Below are 15,355 nucleotides of genomic sequence, written 5' to 3' on the forward strand. Positions count from 1 at the left end.
GAGGGAGCGATGCATGGTGGACAGAGAGCTGGCCTCCGAGTTAAGAAGCCCTAGGTCCGATTTCCTTTGATACCTATGGTCTACGGGATCCTGTTCTCTTAATATCTCCTGAGCTTAATGCCCCACCCCCATTTCCTTGGACTCTACGGTATTGCGGAACAGTTTTAGGTCTGCATTGGTAGAAGTTCCTCCCCGAAACGTCCCAGTACTGATGAAATCACAGATCCTTTTTTTTTTTTTTTAAAGAATCATAAACCTGAGCCCTAGCAGATACCCTAGAGATAGATCGTCTAATCCAACCCACCCCGCCCCCTTCATTTACAGATGAGAAAAATGAGGCTCAGAGTTTAAGTTAGTAAATGGCATTGGTGAGATAAGAACCACTCAACCTAAATTCCCTTGCACCGTGCTGGCATTTTATAATAATAGAAAAGAGACTAGATTTCACCAAACAATTCGGAACTCTGTCCCAAAAGCTATCAAATTGTGCATAATCTTTGACCCAGTGATACCACTTAGTTGTTGTTCAGTCGCTTTTTTAGTCCTAGTGTTGTGGTCTAGGGGTGCTGGAAACCCCAAAATTCAAGGGCAAAAGAGGAGGTCTTGCCACGAAAGAATTTGACTCAAGCTGTCTTTCAGTCAGAGACAAGATTTATTAAAACGCCGGTTGAGGTGGGCGAGATTTTAAGAATCTGAGCCATTGGCCAGATTTTTAGAATCTGAGCAATTGGGAGGCAAGATGGACCTTATATGCAGAAAGACTGGGAAGATCTGGATGTGATCAAGCTGTGGAACAGTGGAAAGGGTCTAGATGGGATTAAGGGTGGGAAATGGCTTAGGCGATCCTGAGGTAATGGAGAATTGAAGATTGGGGCATGGTCAGAGCCATAAAGAAAATTCACAGAAAGTTATGGGGAGGGTGGTCCCAGGGCCTATAACCCTTCAGTAGCTTAATCTTCAGTGTCCCTGTTTGAGATTTTCTTGGCAGAGAAACTGGAGTGGTTTTACCATTTTCTTCTCCAATTCATTTTATAGATGAGGAAACAGATGAGGCAAACAAGGTTAAGTGACTTGCCCAAAGTCACATACCTAGTAAGTATATGAGGCTCCATTTGAACTTAGGAAGATTAGTGTTCCTGAATCCACTACCCACTACACCACCTGGCTGCCCCAGTGATAGCACTATTAGATTTACACCCCAAGGAGATCAAAGAAGGAAAAGGAAACACATGTACAAAAATGTTTATAGTAGCTTTGTGTGTGTGTGTGTGGTGGTGTGGCCAAGAATTGGAAACTGAGAAGGTACCCATTAATTGAAGAATTGCTGAACAAGTTAATGGTACAGTATATGAATATTATAGAATACTATTGTGCTATAAAAAAATGAATAGAATGCTTTCAGAGAAACCTGGGAAGAGTTGTATGAACTGAAGCAAAGTGAAGTGAGCAGAGCCAGAACAATTAATATGATAACAACAATATTATAAAGACAATAACTCTGACCAACACAATGACCAATCACAATTTCGAAGGGCTCATGATAAAACTTGTCATAATCCTTCAGATAGATACTGATAGATGCCAATCTAAGTATATCATATTTTTAGACCTGGTCAATGCAGGAATTTGTTTTAACTATAGATGTTTGCAAGTAGCTTTTTGTTGTTGTTTTTTGTTTTCTCAAGGGTTAGAAGGGAGAGAATACAAAACTGAAAATAAAATAAAATTGAAGTTTAAAACATAAGGAAATAACTCATAAAAATTTAAAAATAAAGAAGTTAGTTCACCTAAGTTCAAGTCCTCTCTCTATCTCAGCTGCCAGTAGCTTTGTGAACTAGGGCGAGCCTTTTAACCTCTCTCAGCCTCAGTTTCTCACTTGAAAAATGGGAATAATACTTGTGAGAGAAGATATATGAAATGCTATCTATTTTCATTATAGATGTTGCTTATATGTAATGCTATATTTTATTTTTGAGGGAAGGCAATCAGAGTTAAGCGATTTGTCCAGGATCACACAGCTGTGTGTCTAAGGCTGAATTTGAACTCAGGTCCTCCTGACTCCAGGCCCTTGCTCTATCCACTTAGCCACTTAGCTGCCCCTCCTAGAGATTAATTTCCTCAAATGAAAAAGCAGGAGTTTGGACCAAATGATCTCTAAGGTCCCTTCCACCTCCTTATTCTATGAACCTTCTTCTCACCTCTTCCCAAAGGAAAGCATGCCATCTTTTTTTTTTCAAGCAACTATAAAGTCAGTTTGTATTTATTGAGTGACTGACAACCTTACCCAAAAAATCAGATGTCTCTGCCTTCCTGAAGCTTAGGATCTAGTTGTGGAGATCATATAATTAATGAATTGTACTGAAATGGTTTGTAAGGCAAGGGATGGGTTATTTGGTCATTCCTCTCCCAGCCCCCAACCTCCATTATGATATACCCATAGGATATAATCTCAGAAGATGAAGTGTTAACTACCAGTGATTACCTGGTCATCCTAAACATGACTATCTCCATTCCTTATTTAGCCAGCAGGAAGCAGCTCCACCGGATGAATGATGATTGCCCCTCCCCCCATTAACAGACAATCAGTCTTTTAAAAATTTAATTAAAAGTCCAGTAAGTTTCTGTCAGTCAAAGAAAGTTTGTCAGTTCCATCTAGTTCTAGCAGGAGTAAGCAGTGGAATGTAAGCATGGAATTACCTAATCTCTGAAAGTGAAAATTAGGTGGGAATTCCTCCCCAAAGTCCCCATGGCATCTAGCAGTAGAATTACTCAGCCAGAAGGAGGCACCTCATCTAGCAGCTTGAGTCAAATTGAGAGTTTCAGCCACATCTGAAGGATCGAACTAGGGAGACTTCTACTACTCCTAGAGTTAGGGACTCTGCTCTTTCTGAAAGAGTATAGTATATTGAGAAAGTACCCTGGCTAATTCATGAATTACAGTAGTAGAAGCCTATACCTATAGGGTATCCTATAACCTAAGGTAGGAGTTACCTCTCGGAGACACATTCTATCAATTTTGGAGTATTTGGTGAGGAACCAGCCCTGAGAGTAGTGGAGTGTCAGGGAAACCTAACATAAGAAAAACATCCCAGAAGAATTAGAAAATGAGTCATGGAAAATCAGAGGTAGGATGAAACTGAATTTAAGTTCTTAGCTGTTTCCTGACCCTGGGTTCATACTCCAAGTGGCAAACTCCTTTGTGAAGCATCAGGGAAGAGAAGGAGAGGGCTTGGCCAAAAATGTGTCCTGCCATAAGCATACTGCTATAGCACATATTTTTCCTACATGAGAGTAGGAAAAGATTCCATTTCTTTCTATGGAATAAGAGATAATGGGATTCTCTCAAAGAGATGAAAGGATTCTCTCAAATTTTTGTGTGTTAACTACTAAAAGACATTAGGAAGGAGAATGTGGGTAGCAGAAAAAGCATTGATCAGAAGCAGTCTCAAGTTCCATCTTACACTCTAGCTAGCAATGTGACTCCAGACAAGCCACTCTTTCTGAGACCCATCTGAAAAAAGAAGACAATAATATTTAAACTACCCACCTCACAGTGCTATTATGAGGAAATGTCTTTGTTAACTTTAAAACATTACAGAAAGTTCAGTTAATATTACAGATACAAGTTTGAGTTTATTTTTAATGGATTCCAACACAGTAATCATTTAATGATTTTGTTGTTGTTGTCGTCAGTACATTTTCAATTAGCGTTCCCTAAAATTAGTTTTATTTGGCTTTTTTAGAAGTTCCTTTCTTCTGCCTTCCCTTAATCCTTTCAGATCTTCCTTCCTTCTTTCCTTCCTTCCTTCTTTCCTTTCTTCCACAATTATTGAATACCCACTGTGTAGATATGTTATATATACATACATATATATACACACACACACACACACACACACACACACACACACACGCACAAGATTTTTTTGTTAGGTATTTCCACTTGTGTTTATTAGTCTGTGCCCAAGAATCAGAGAGAATCATTATGATTGTAATGTAGTTTGCGAATTAAATTGTTCTCTCAAAAAGCTCTCCTCTGCTAATTTTGTAAAGAAAACACCTTATATCTAAATTCTAAAGCCCTTTTCTCCCATTGAAAAAAATTTTAAAGCCCTTTTCTCCCATTGAAAAAAAAAAAGAAAGAAAGAAAACAACCCAAACCAGGAAGTTAAAAAGCAGAACCTCATAATACTGGAGCCAAATCAATGACTCATTTAAGACTCACATTTTAGGTAGAGAAATAACACTGATAAGTGGTAATAGGAAGGTAAATTAAAATATCTGCAGTTGATGTTCTCATGCCTATAAAATTAGAGCTATGCATATCTATCTCTCTATCTCTTCTTTAATCACAGCACCCTGTAAAGGATGAAAGTATTATTATACCCACTCTTATAAACAAGGAAATTGAGCTTGAATGATTTGCCAAATGCCCCTCCAATATTCAAACCCAGGTCTTCTAATTACAATTACAAAACCCTCTTCACTATATATCTATTTTTATTAGATATTGATTTAGAATGCTTTATGCAGCTGGATTCAACAATTCAGAATCAAACTATGGAGTCATTTCTTCTACCTGTTTTTCTGAGGTGTTTTCATATTGAAGTTTCTATTTATTATTATGAACATGTCAAACATCCATAAATGAACATTTCCTTACACAAGGAAGAGAAAAATGAGATTTGTATATAATAATGTAATGTCACAAATCTATATTAATTCAGCTTGTTTGTTTTTAAAGTATGTATTAATTTTAACGTTGTGCTTCCAACAATGCCCTGCTTGTCTAGGAACTTTTTGGAATTTCTTCCTGTTTTCTACTGTGTTTTTAAAATGTTTCATTAGCACTTTTCTTCTCTTATTTTTGATATTACTATCACTATTGTATTTACCTCCCGGTGCCCCTTAACTTTCCCCTCTAACCTCCAGATAACAAAAGTTTTCCCTTGTAAAAATAATAATAATAATTATTATTATTGTCAAAACAAATCTATACAGTAGCTGAGTTTGAGAATATGTGTCCCATTCTGTACCTCTAGTCTTGCACCTCTTTATCAAGATGTGGGAAGCAGCATCATTTTTCTAGAGTAATGATTGGTTATTGAATTGATCAGAGCTCTTAAGTCTCTTGACAATATTTTAGTAATTGAATAAACAATTCTAGTATATCTGCTAATTTATTCTATATCCATTCAGTCTTTCCAGGTTTCTTTGAATCTGTCCTTTTCATCATTTCTTATGGTACAATAATATTCCTTTGCATTCATATGCCTAAATTTGCTCAGCCATTCCCCAACTGATGGGTATCTATTTTGCCTGTAATTATTTGCTTTGAAGTATTTTTTGCATATATGGGTCCTTTACCTCTTTCTTTGATCTCTTTGAGATATATACTAATGGTATAACTAGGTCAAGTACATGCACACAGTTTAGTGACTTTTTGAGTATAGTTCCAAACTGCTTTCCAGAATGGTTATATCAAGTCATAGCTCAACAAACAGTGCTTTTTCTCCCTAGCTCCCCCAATAATTGTCATTAATCCTTTTTTGATCATCTTTCCCAATCTGATGGCAGAAAATTCTAAGGTAGAACATCAGAATTTTTTAAATTTACATTTCTCTTCATATTAGTGATTTGGAACATTTTAAAAATAAGGTTGTCAATAGCTTACCTTCTTTTAAGAACTGCTTGTTCCTGGCCTTTGACCTTTTATCTATTTGGGTAATGGCCCTTGTTCTTATATATTTGTATCAATTCCCTATATGTCTTGGGTTCAAGATATTTAGCTGAAAATTTACTGCAAAGACTTTTTTTTCCAGGTTAGCCATTCCTCCTAATTCTAACTGCATTATTTCTGTATAAATGTTTCAATTTTATGTAATCAAAATTGCCTACTTTATCTTCTATGGTCCTCTCTATTCTTTGTTTGATCAAGGACTCATCACCTATCCACAGTTATGAAAGGTGTTTCCCTACTTCTCTAATTTATTTATATGACCTTTTATATCTATGTTACCTGTCCATTTGGAATGTATTGTATTGTACAGTGTGAATTGTTGGTCTAAACCTAATTTTTGCCAAATTACTTTGCAGTTTCTGTCAAAAAGTTAGCCCATATCCTAGTAGTTACAGTGCTTAGATTTATCCAATACTATGTTACTGTGTTCAATTGCTTTTATATGTTTATACCCAATTTATTCTATTGTTCAACTTTTCTGTTTTTTAGACAGTACTATATAGTATATTAATTATTATTGCTTTGCAGTATAGTTTGAGATCTGGCACTGCTAGGATCCCTTCCTTCATTCTTTTATTTTTTTTATTATTCTCAATTTATTATTCTCAGTTCTCTAATTTAAACACACACAAAATACATTTCCACATACACAAAAGAACCCCAAAAGAAGACTGTAAATAAAACTGTGAATCTCAAATTTCATACCCCTTGATATGTGTGTATATGTGTGTATATGTGTGTATGTGTGTGTCTATGTATATATACACATGTGTGTGTGTGTGTGTGTGTGTATGTCTGTTTGTGTGTAACACTAACTACCTTGGCATCGACTGCCTAAAGACCAGGTAAGCTAAATCTCTCCTCTCCTCCCAGGGTTGTACAGTACCCTTAAGGGAGTTGGGGTGTCTAGCTTCTCTGCAGATGGTTCCAGCCCCTTACTGAGGGTATTCTCCCAAGTGTAAAGAGGTCCCTCACACCCTAAGTCACTAACAGTCAAATTAGCTTTTACAAAGGACTGTTTACTTCAAAAGGTATAAGAACTAATATACAAACTGGCTTAGCTCATATAGAGCATGGATCCTCGGGGCTTCTCTGCCAATCAGGCTGTCTACAGTATCCCACCCGAAATCCTGGCTCCAAGGTCTCCATAGCTCAAACTCCAGGTTTGGTGGGCATCCACAACCGCATCTAAAACTGAGGACAAAATGACAAAACAGAACGAGAAAAACATCCAGCTATGGGGTCTAAAAGAAGAAGGGGGAAAGGTATCCCTGTGCTGGATCAATGTATGGCATCTGTGCTGTAGGTGAATTGTGATCTTTACCCTCTAAACTCACAAGGAAAAATTACGCAGGAAAGAGAGATTGGACAGTTTTAAAGATATGGTCTGTTTCAATTATGCAGCCTATTCAAGACTTACTCCCACCTATGTGATAGTAGAACTCAGGGAAATAGAGTAACTCCATGTTAGATAATGTGGGCATACTCATGTAAAGTTTTCTTACATTGCATACATCTGTATATATGTACATGCACATGGATATGTACATACATACATGTGTATTTTTCTTATATATAGCCAAAAATGTTTAAATGCCTCTCCCTTATTGTCATTACTATTACTAACCACTTCTCTCCTGTCCAATACTCTCCAATAAAATATTGAAAAGGAAAACACTTTGTAACAAATAAATGCAGTCAAACAAACTAATACACACAGTTTTCAAAATTATATGTCTCTTTCTGCACTTTCAATACATGACCTCTCTATCAAGAGGTGAGTAACATGCCTGATCACAGATCCTCCAGAAACATGGTTGGTCAGTGAATTAATCAGAGTTCCCAAGTCTATCAAAGTTATTTTTCTTTTCTGTTGTCCTCACCTATATATTTTCCTAGTTCTTTTCACTTCACTGTACATCAGTTCTTACTACCTCAAGATTCTCTGAAATTGTCTTTTCCATTATTTCTTATGGGGCCATAATATTATATACCACTCATATACCACAATTTGTTCAATCCTTCTCCAATTGATGGCACCTCCCTTAGATTCTAGTTCTTTTGTTTCTTTCTTTTCTCTTCTTTTCTTTACTTTTCCTTTTTTTTCTTTTAATACCTCCTTTAGGAGATTTCTAGAGCTATAATAATTTTTTATACCAGTCAGTCTCTTCTTTGGTTTTTACATTCTCCAGCTGCCATTCCTGAACTGGGGCCTTGTGCCAGCACCAGATTCCATCTCCTGCTGTAATTTTGGAGAGGGTGGTTGGCCCTGCTTAGTCTTATTCTGGTTTCCCTGGGTTTCTGAGCAGATCTGCAACTCATAGGCTCCTTGCTACCCCGAATTCCATCGCCACTCCCTTAGATCTTTGAGGTTTAGAGTGCTGGATATTCAGGGCCTTTTATGGCATCTGATGATAGAGCAATGGGAAATCATAGTCCCTAAGCACCTAGGTGCTGTCCCAATCTGAGTCTGCCATGACCACGCTACTTGCTGCCACTTCTAGTGGCTTCCAAAGCGTTTCCTGTAGGGTTCTGACAACTTAGGGCTTTCTGACTGCCTTGGGGCTTTTTTGGGTGAACCAATCACCTTTTTTTCCTATTAATTTATTTATTTTTAATTTTCAACATTCATTTCCACAAGATTTTGAGTTCCCAATTTTCTCCCCATCTCGCTCCTCCCCCTCACCCCAAGATGGCATGCATTCTACATAACCCTTCCCCTAATCTGCCCTCCCTTCTATCTCTCCCCTCCTTCTCTTATCCCCTTCCCCTTCTATTTTCCTGTAGGGCAGGATAGATTTCTATACCCCACTTCCTGTATATCTTATTTTCCAGTTGCATGTGAAAACAATTTTTTTTTAACTTTTGTTTTTAAAATTTTGGGTTCCAAATTTTCTCCCTTCCTCCCTCCCCACCCACCCTCATTGAAAAGGCAAGCAACTTGATACAGGTTATACATGTGTAGTCATGCAAAACACTTCTATAGTAGTCATGTTGTGAAAAACTAAGTATATTTCACTTCATCCTATCTTGCCCACCATTTATTCTATTCTTTCTTTTGACTCTGTCTCTCCTCAGAAGATTTTGCTTCTGATTACTCCCTCCCTCAATCTGCCCTCCCCTCTATCATCCTCCTGCTCTCTTGTCCCCTTCCTCCCCTATTTTCCTGTAGGGTAAGATACATTTCCATACCCAGTTGAGTGTGTATGTTATTCTCTCCTTAAGCCAAATCTGATGAGAATAAGATTCACTCATTCCTTCTCACCTTCCCCCACTTCCCCTCCACTGTAAAAGTCTTTTCTTGTCTGTTTTATGTGAGATAATTTACCCCATTCTACCTCTCCCTTTCTCCTTCTCTCAATATAATCCTCTCTCACCCCCTTAATTTTATTCTCCAGATATCACCCCTTCATCTTCAACTCACCCTGTGCCCTCTATTTATCTATCTATCTATATATACATACATATAATTTTTTCCCTCCAACTACCCTAATACTGACAAAGGTCTCATGAGTTACAGATATCATTTTCCATGCAGGAATGTAAACCGTTCAACATTAATAAGTTCCTTATGATTTCTCTCTCCTGTTTACCTCTTCATGTTTCTCTTGAGTCTTTTATTTGAAAGTTAAATTTTCTCTTTAGCTCTGGTCTTTTCATCAAGAATGCTTGAAAGTCCTCTATTTCACTGAATATCCACTTTTTCCCCTGAAGGATTATACTTAGTTTTGCTGGGTGGGTGATTCTTGGTTGTAATCCTGTCTCCTTTGCCCTCTGGAATATTATATTTCATGCCCTGCGGTCCTTTAATGTAGAAGCTGCTAAATCTTGTGCTTTCCTGATTGTGTTTCCACAATACTTGAATTGTTTCTTTCTGGCTGCTTGCAATATTTTCTCCTTGACCTGGGAACTCTGAAATTTGGCTACAATGTTCCTAGGAGTTTTCCTTTGGGGATCTCTTTCAGGAGGTGATTGGTGGATTCTTTCAATTTCTATTTTGCCCTCTGGTTCTAAAATATCAGGGCAGTTTTCCTTGATAATTTCTTGAAAGATGATGTCTAGGCTTTTTTTATATATATATATATCTTGGCTTTCAGATAGTCCAATAATTTTTAAATTCTCTCTCCTGGATCTATTTTCCAGGTCAGTTGTTTTTCCAATGAGATATTTCACATTGTTTTCTATTTTTTCATTCTTTTGGTTTTTGTTTTACAGTGTCCTAATTTCTCATAAAGTCACTATCTTCCAATTGCTCTATTCTAATTTTTAAGGAAATATTTTCTTCAGTAAGCTTTTGGACTTCCTTTTCTGTTTGGCCTATTTTTCTTTTTAAGGCATTCTTCTCATTGGCTTTTTGGACTTCTTTTGCCACTTGAGTTAGGCTGTTTTTTTAAGGTATTATTTTCTTTAGTATTTTTTGGGGTCTCCTTTAGCAAGCTGTTGACTTGTTTTTCATGATTTTCTTGCATCACTCTCATTTCTCTTCCTGGTTTTTCCTCTACTTCTCTTACTTGCTTCTCAAAATCCTTTTTGAGCTCTTCCATGGCCTGGGACCAATTCATATTTTTCTTGGGGGCTTTGGATGTAGGAGCTTTGACTTTGTTGTCTTCTGGTTGTATGTTTTGATCTTCTTTGTTACCAAAGAAAGATTCTATGGTCTGATTCTTTTTGCACTGCTTGCTCATGATCCCAGCCAATTACTTGACTTATAAACTCTTTGTTACGGTAGGAGTCTGCTTCCAGTGTGGAGAATGTACTGTCTCAAGCTTTGGGGGTTTATGCAGCTGTTTTCAGAGATACTTCTAGGGACCAGTTCAGTTCTTTCAAAGTGGTATGATCAAGGGAGAGGTGTTCTACTCTTTTCCTGGCCTGTGCTCTGATCTGTGAGTGAACACAAGCATTCTTTTCTGTCTTGGAACTGTGAGGAGGATTTTCTCTGTACCACCACTACAAGCTCCACCATGCCAGCACTATTCCTCACCCCAGGACCACCCCTCAGAACTGTGACCCAGATCCCAGCATGGGCAAAGTAAGAGAATCCTGCACCAGCAAAGAGATCCTTGCAATCCCCCTCCGATCAGCCACTTGATTTCCCCTCAGTCTATGGGCCTGGAAGCTTTGGAAGCAGCCACTGCCCTGGGGCTGGGCAGGGCGACTGGGGCTGAGGTAGAGCTTCTCTCACCACAGTCACAGACTTTTCCTACTAACCCAAGTTATCTTTGGTGTTTGTGGGTTGAGAAGTCTAGAAACCACCACAGCTACCTGGGATTCAGTCCTCTGAGGGCTGCTCCAGGTTCGCTGAGGCCTGTTTTACCTGTGTGCCCATGCCTAACTGTATACCTCTCCCTGCCTGGCATGATATACCTTTCTGTTCAACCATCCAGGTTGTCTTGGGCTGGAAATTTCTTTCACTCTGTCTTTTTGTGGGTTCTGCTGCTTTAGAATTTGTTTAGAGCTATTTTTTACAGGTATTTGGAGGGGTTTGGGGGAAAGCTCAAGCAAGTCGCTGCTTTTACTCCACAGTCTTGGCTCTGCCCCTCATGATTATAAAACCCAGGGGTTTTTTTGCTGCCTCCACACACACAGTTTTTCCCTTCCTGATTTTTTTGCATTATTTCCTTTGAGATTCATGATGCTTTGATATTTCAGATAAATTTTATTAATATTTTTTTCCCAGCTTCTACAAAATAATTCTTTGGGATATGATGCTGAATACATCAATTATTTTAGGTAGTATTGTCATTTTAATTATATTGGCACATTCTAACCATGAACAATGAACAATTCTCCAGTTATTTGTATTTATTTCTGTAAAGAGTGTTTTATTCTTTTTCCTTTTCTATTTTTTTGGTGAGGCAATTGGGGTTGAGTGACTTGTCCAGGGTCACACAGCTGGTACATGTCATGTGTCTGAGGCCAGATTTGAACTCAGGTCCTCCTGACTCCAAGGCCAGTGCTCTATCCACTGTGCCACCTAGCTGCCCCAAGAGTGTTTTATTCTGATAATTTCTGTGTATGTCTTGATAAGAGGACTCCCAGATATTTTAGACATTCTGTAATGATTTCTAAAAGATTTTTGTGGATTTATTTCATGTGACTTGTAACTTACTTTCAGTTAAGTTTTATTCAACTTGCAAGAATTCTCTAAAAAAATTTCTTAAATGTGCAAAAAGTGAAATTTTTATTTCTTCTTTTCCTATGCTTATTCACACAATTGCTTTTTTCTTGTCTTATTGCTATAACTATCATTTCTAGAATGGTATTTTATTTGCATCACATTGTAATTCCCTTGGTAATAATTTCTTATAGATTTTTGTATCTATATTTATTAGAGATATTGGTCTATAACTATTCATTTTCTGCTTTATTGTTCCCTGGTTTGGGCATCAGAACAATATTTGCTTCATTAGAGGAGTTTAAAGGGCTTCCTTCTTTCCCTATGTTTGCAGATAATGTATATGGTATTAGAATTAATTTTTCTATGAATGTATGATAACTATCTGGTACTAGGACTTTTTTCTTTGGGAGTCCTTTTTTGACTGGTATAATTTTTTTTTGTAAAATTAAATTATGTAAATTCTTTATTCCATCTTCTGTTAATCTTGATATTTCATATTTTAAAAATATTCAACAATTCAAATTACCAGTTTCTTAGCATATGATTAGCAAAATAATTTCTATTAATTTTTCTTATTTCCTCTTTACTTGTTACAAGTTTTCCTTTTTCATTTTTGATATTGACAATTTTGATTCCTCTTCTATTGGAATCCAATTGGAATTGGTATCCTACCCTAGGGACTTACTGGCCTTGTGACCAAGGGCAAGAGATTTTTCTTCTGTCTGCCTCAGTTTCCTTATCTGCTAAATGGAAATCATAATTATTACCTCCCTACAGGGCTGTCAAATAAAAGACGTGTCAAACTTTAAAGTACTACATAAATGTTCATTATTTTAGCTATTATTATATTAGCAATAAAACAATGATTAGCAAAACACCTACCTTCAAAGCCTCTCCCAGACCCTGGAATTCAGAGCCTACATAGTATGTACTAAACCAAGAGAGGAGAAAATATATAAAAGGAAAGAGGGGGGTCAATAGTGTCGAATAAAGCAGAGAGCTTAGGAAGGATGAGGACTGGGAAAGACCATCAGATAGGGAAGTAAAAGACTCTTGGCAACTTTGGAGAGAGCATGGTGGATGAAAGAGGCATGCTGCAAAACATTGAGGAGTGATTTCAACGTGAGGAAGTGGAGGAAATGAGTATAAGCAGCTGTTTGTTTTTTTAAAGGAGTTTGGCTAAGAAAGGGAAAAGAAGTATAGAATAATAGTAGTATTTATGTTATAAAAGGTAATACTTGACAAGGGAAATGCTTAACACAAAGGGATAATTTGCTCATGGCTGTGATTGCAGATATCGATGGGAAGGTATTTTAGAATAAGAGCCTTTCTCAAATTGGCAGTTTCTAGAGGTTGTGGTTTCTCCTCGAAGATCTTCAAATAGAGGCTGGATGTGTATTTCTTATGTTTTAGTGAAGATTCCTTTCAGCTATGGATGATATTTGGATGGATGGATAATAACATTTGGCTGATGGCCAAATGGTGGCACAGTGGATAGAGGGCCTAGAATTAGAAGACTCATCTTCCTGAGTTCAAATCTGACCTCAGACACTTACTGGGCACGTCACTTACTCTTGTTTGCCTCAGTTTCATCCATAAAATGAGCTGGAGAAGGAAATGGCAAACCACTACAGTATCTTTGCCAAGGAAAATCTCAACAGGGTCTCAAAGAGTTGGACACAACTGAAAAATGACTGAACATTTCGGTGTTTGGGTGAGATTATCTTGAAGTCCCTTCCATCTCTCACATTCTGTGATTCTGACAAAACATGTTTAGCTGCATACAGTATCTGCTCTTCATTTAGAATTAATAAAAGCAATAAACATTTCCATCACTAAATAGTCACCTACTTATAAGACCTTCCTTTTGTTAAGAGAATTTCTAGGGTGTTCAGTGCTCATCATGTCATGTTAGTACCGTAAGTTCAAATCCAGCCTCAGACACTTACTAGCTATGTGGCCCTAGGCAAGTCACTTAACCGCTGTCTGCCTTAGTTTCCTTAACTGTAAAATGGGGATAATACCTACCTCCCAGAGTTATTGTAAAGATCAAATGATATGATAGTTGTAAAGCACTTAACACAGTGCCTGCTACATAGTAAGCGCGCCTATAAAAGTTATTACTGTGATGATTAAAAAGGTTAGAGAGACATAGTTTCTGGGTAATTTAATTTCATTTCATTAATAAGACCAGCAAGTTATTAATAGAAGAATGGCCATTTGGTAGTCTCTCTTAGACCAAAGACAATCATGGTGGTGGGGCTCACAGTTTATATACTTTTTGAAGAGTTCAATGTTGTCACCCTTCCTTATGTCACCCTTGGACAGAGAAAATATTTCTATACCAGATCACTCCCAGCCTTGGCCTATCTAGACAAAAGGATCTATCTTCACCTAAGCTTGAATAAACACAATAGGCTTCCCCACCTTAGATTGGGTGGGGTCTCCCCAAGACTCAAGAGAATTAATTCAATCTCATTATCAGTAATGTCCTTCAAGAGACTGAATTTTAGAAGGCCTTTAGAAGAAGGAGAGAGCTCTGAATCTTCCTCTAAATATTAGTTATCAATAATAATTTGTCACTATTTATTATTATTATTGAAGTGCTATATAAATGCTTATTCCATACACTGTGCTAAGTGCTGGTGATTAGAAAAAAGGCAAAAATATTGTTCTTGCTCTCAAAGAGTTTAAAATCTGATGTAGGAAACAACATGCAAACTACTATATACAAACAAGACATATAGGATAAATTGGAGAAGTCAGTAGAATTAAGCAGGACTAGGAGAGGCTTCTTGCAGATAGTGGGATTGTAATTGAGACTGGAAGGAAGCCAGGGAAGCCAGAAGATGGAGAAGAAGGAAAATATTTCAGAGTGGTAAATTAAGGCATACCCATTAAAGTTTTCCTTGGGGTTTCACTGGTACACATACTTTTAATTGTTCTCAAGTTAAATATTTTTAACTTCTAAATTGAGTAGGGATTATTATCAGTATATGTGAATATGGCCGGAAATAGTCACATTTTACATGCATGAATACTGCTTGTGGGTTTCTTTTGTTTTGTTTCATTTGTGCTTTGGCTACTGTCACCATTCCTAAGGCCTAAAACTGTTTATGGCTATGGTGGGGTGCCCATTCATTGTGGCCTTCATTGTCTGCACCTGGACCCACCCTAGACCACCCCTTCTTAATCCTATCTAGACCCCTTCTCTGTTACCTCCCAGTCACCCCAAGGTATTGGCCCCACTATGAAAAAGGTCAGTCTAGTCTACCAAATTGCTCAGATTCCTTAAGAGTCTTGCCCTCTCATCAATACGAGTGTCACAATAGTGCTGGTTCTTAAAAGTCCTGTTAGCTTCTATTGGAGAAACAATAAACCTTGTTTCTGACTGAAAGAAGGCTTGAGTCGAATTCTTTCGAGACAGGACCTGTGTCTTTGGCTCTTGAATTTTGGGATTCCCAGCAACCCCTAGACCTAAACAGCTGGGCTTCTTT

The 15,355-nt window shown here is 37.5% G+C and overlaps 1 long non-coding RNA gene across 3 annotated transcripts in view; it reads right to left on the reverse strand.

The window, feature by feature from the left end:
• Positions 1–3,613: 3,613 nt before the first annotated feature.
• Positions 3,614–15,355, reverse strand: part of LOC144454426 (uncharacterized) — a 95,636-nt gene continuing 83,894 nt past the window's right edge. For 2 of the 3 annotated variants that reach the window (XR_013482765.1, XR_013482766.1), the window contains one exon: positions 3,614–6,934. This is a non-coding gene — a long non-coding RNA (uncharacterized LOC144454426). Of the gene's footprint in view, positions 6,935–8,668; positions 10,622–15,355 lie in introns of those variants that run through there. The other variant, XR_013482770.1, reaches the window with a different exon arrangement.

The sequence above is a fragment of the Phascolarctos cinereus genome, unplaced genomic scaffold (genome assembly GCF_003287225.1).
Source record: "Phascolarctos cinereus isolate Bilbo 61053 unplaced genomic scaffold, phaCin_HiC Scaffold_726;HRSCAF=1367, whole genome shotgun sequence".
NCBI lineage: Eukaryota > Metazoa > Chordata > Mammalia > Diprotodontia > Phascolarctidae > Phascolarctos > Phascolarctos cinereus.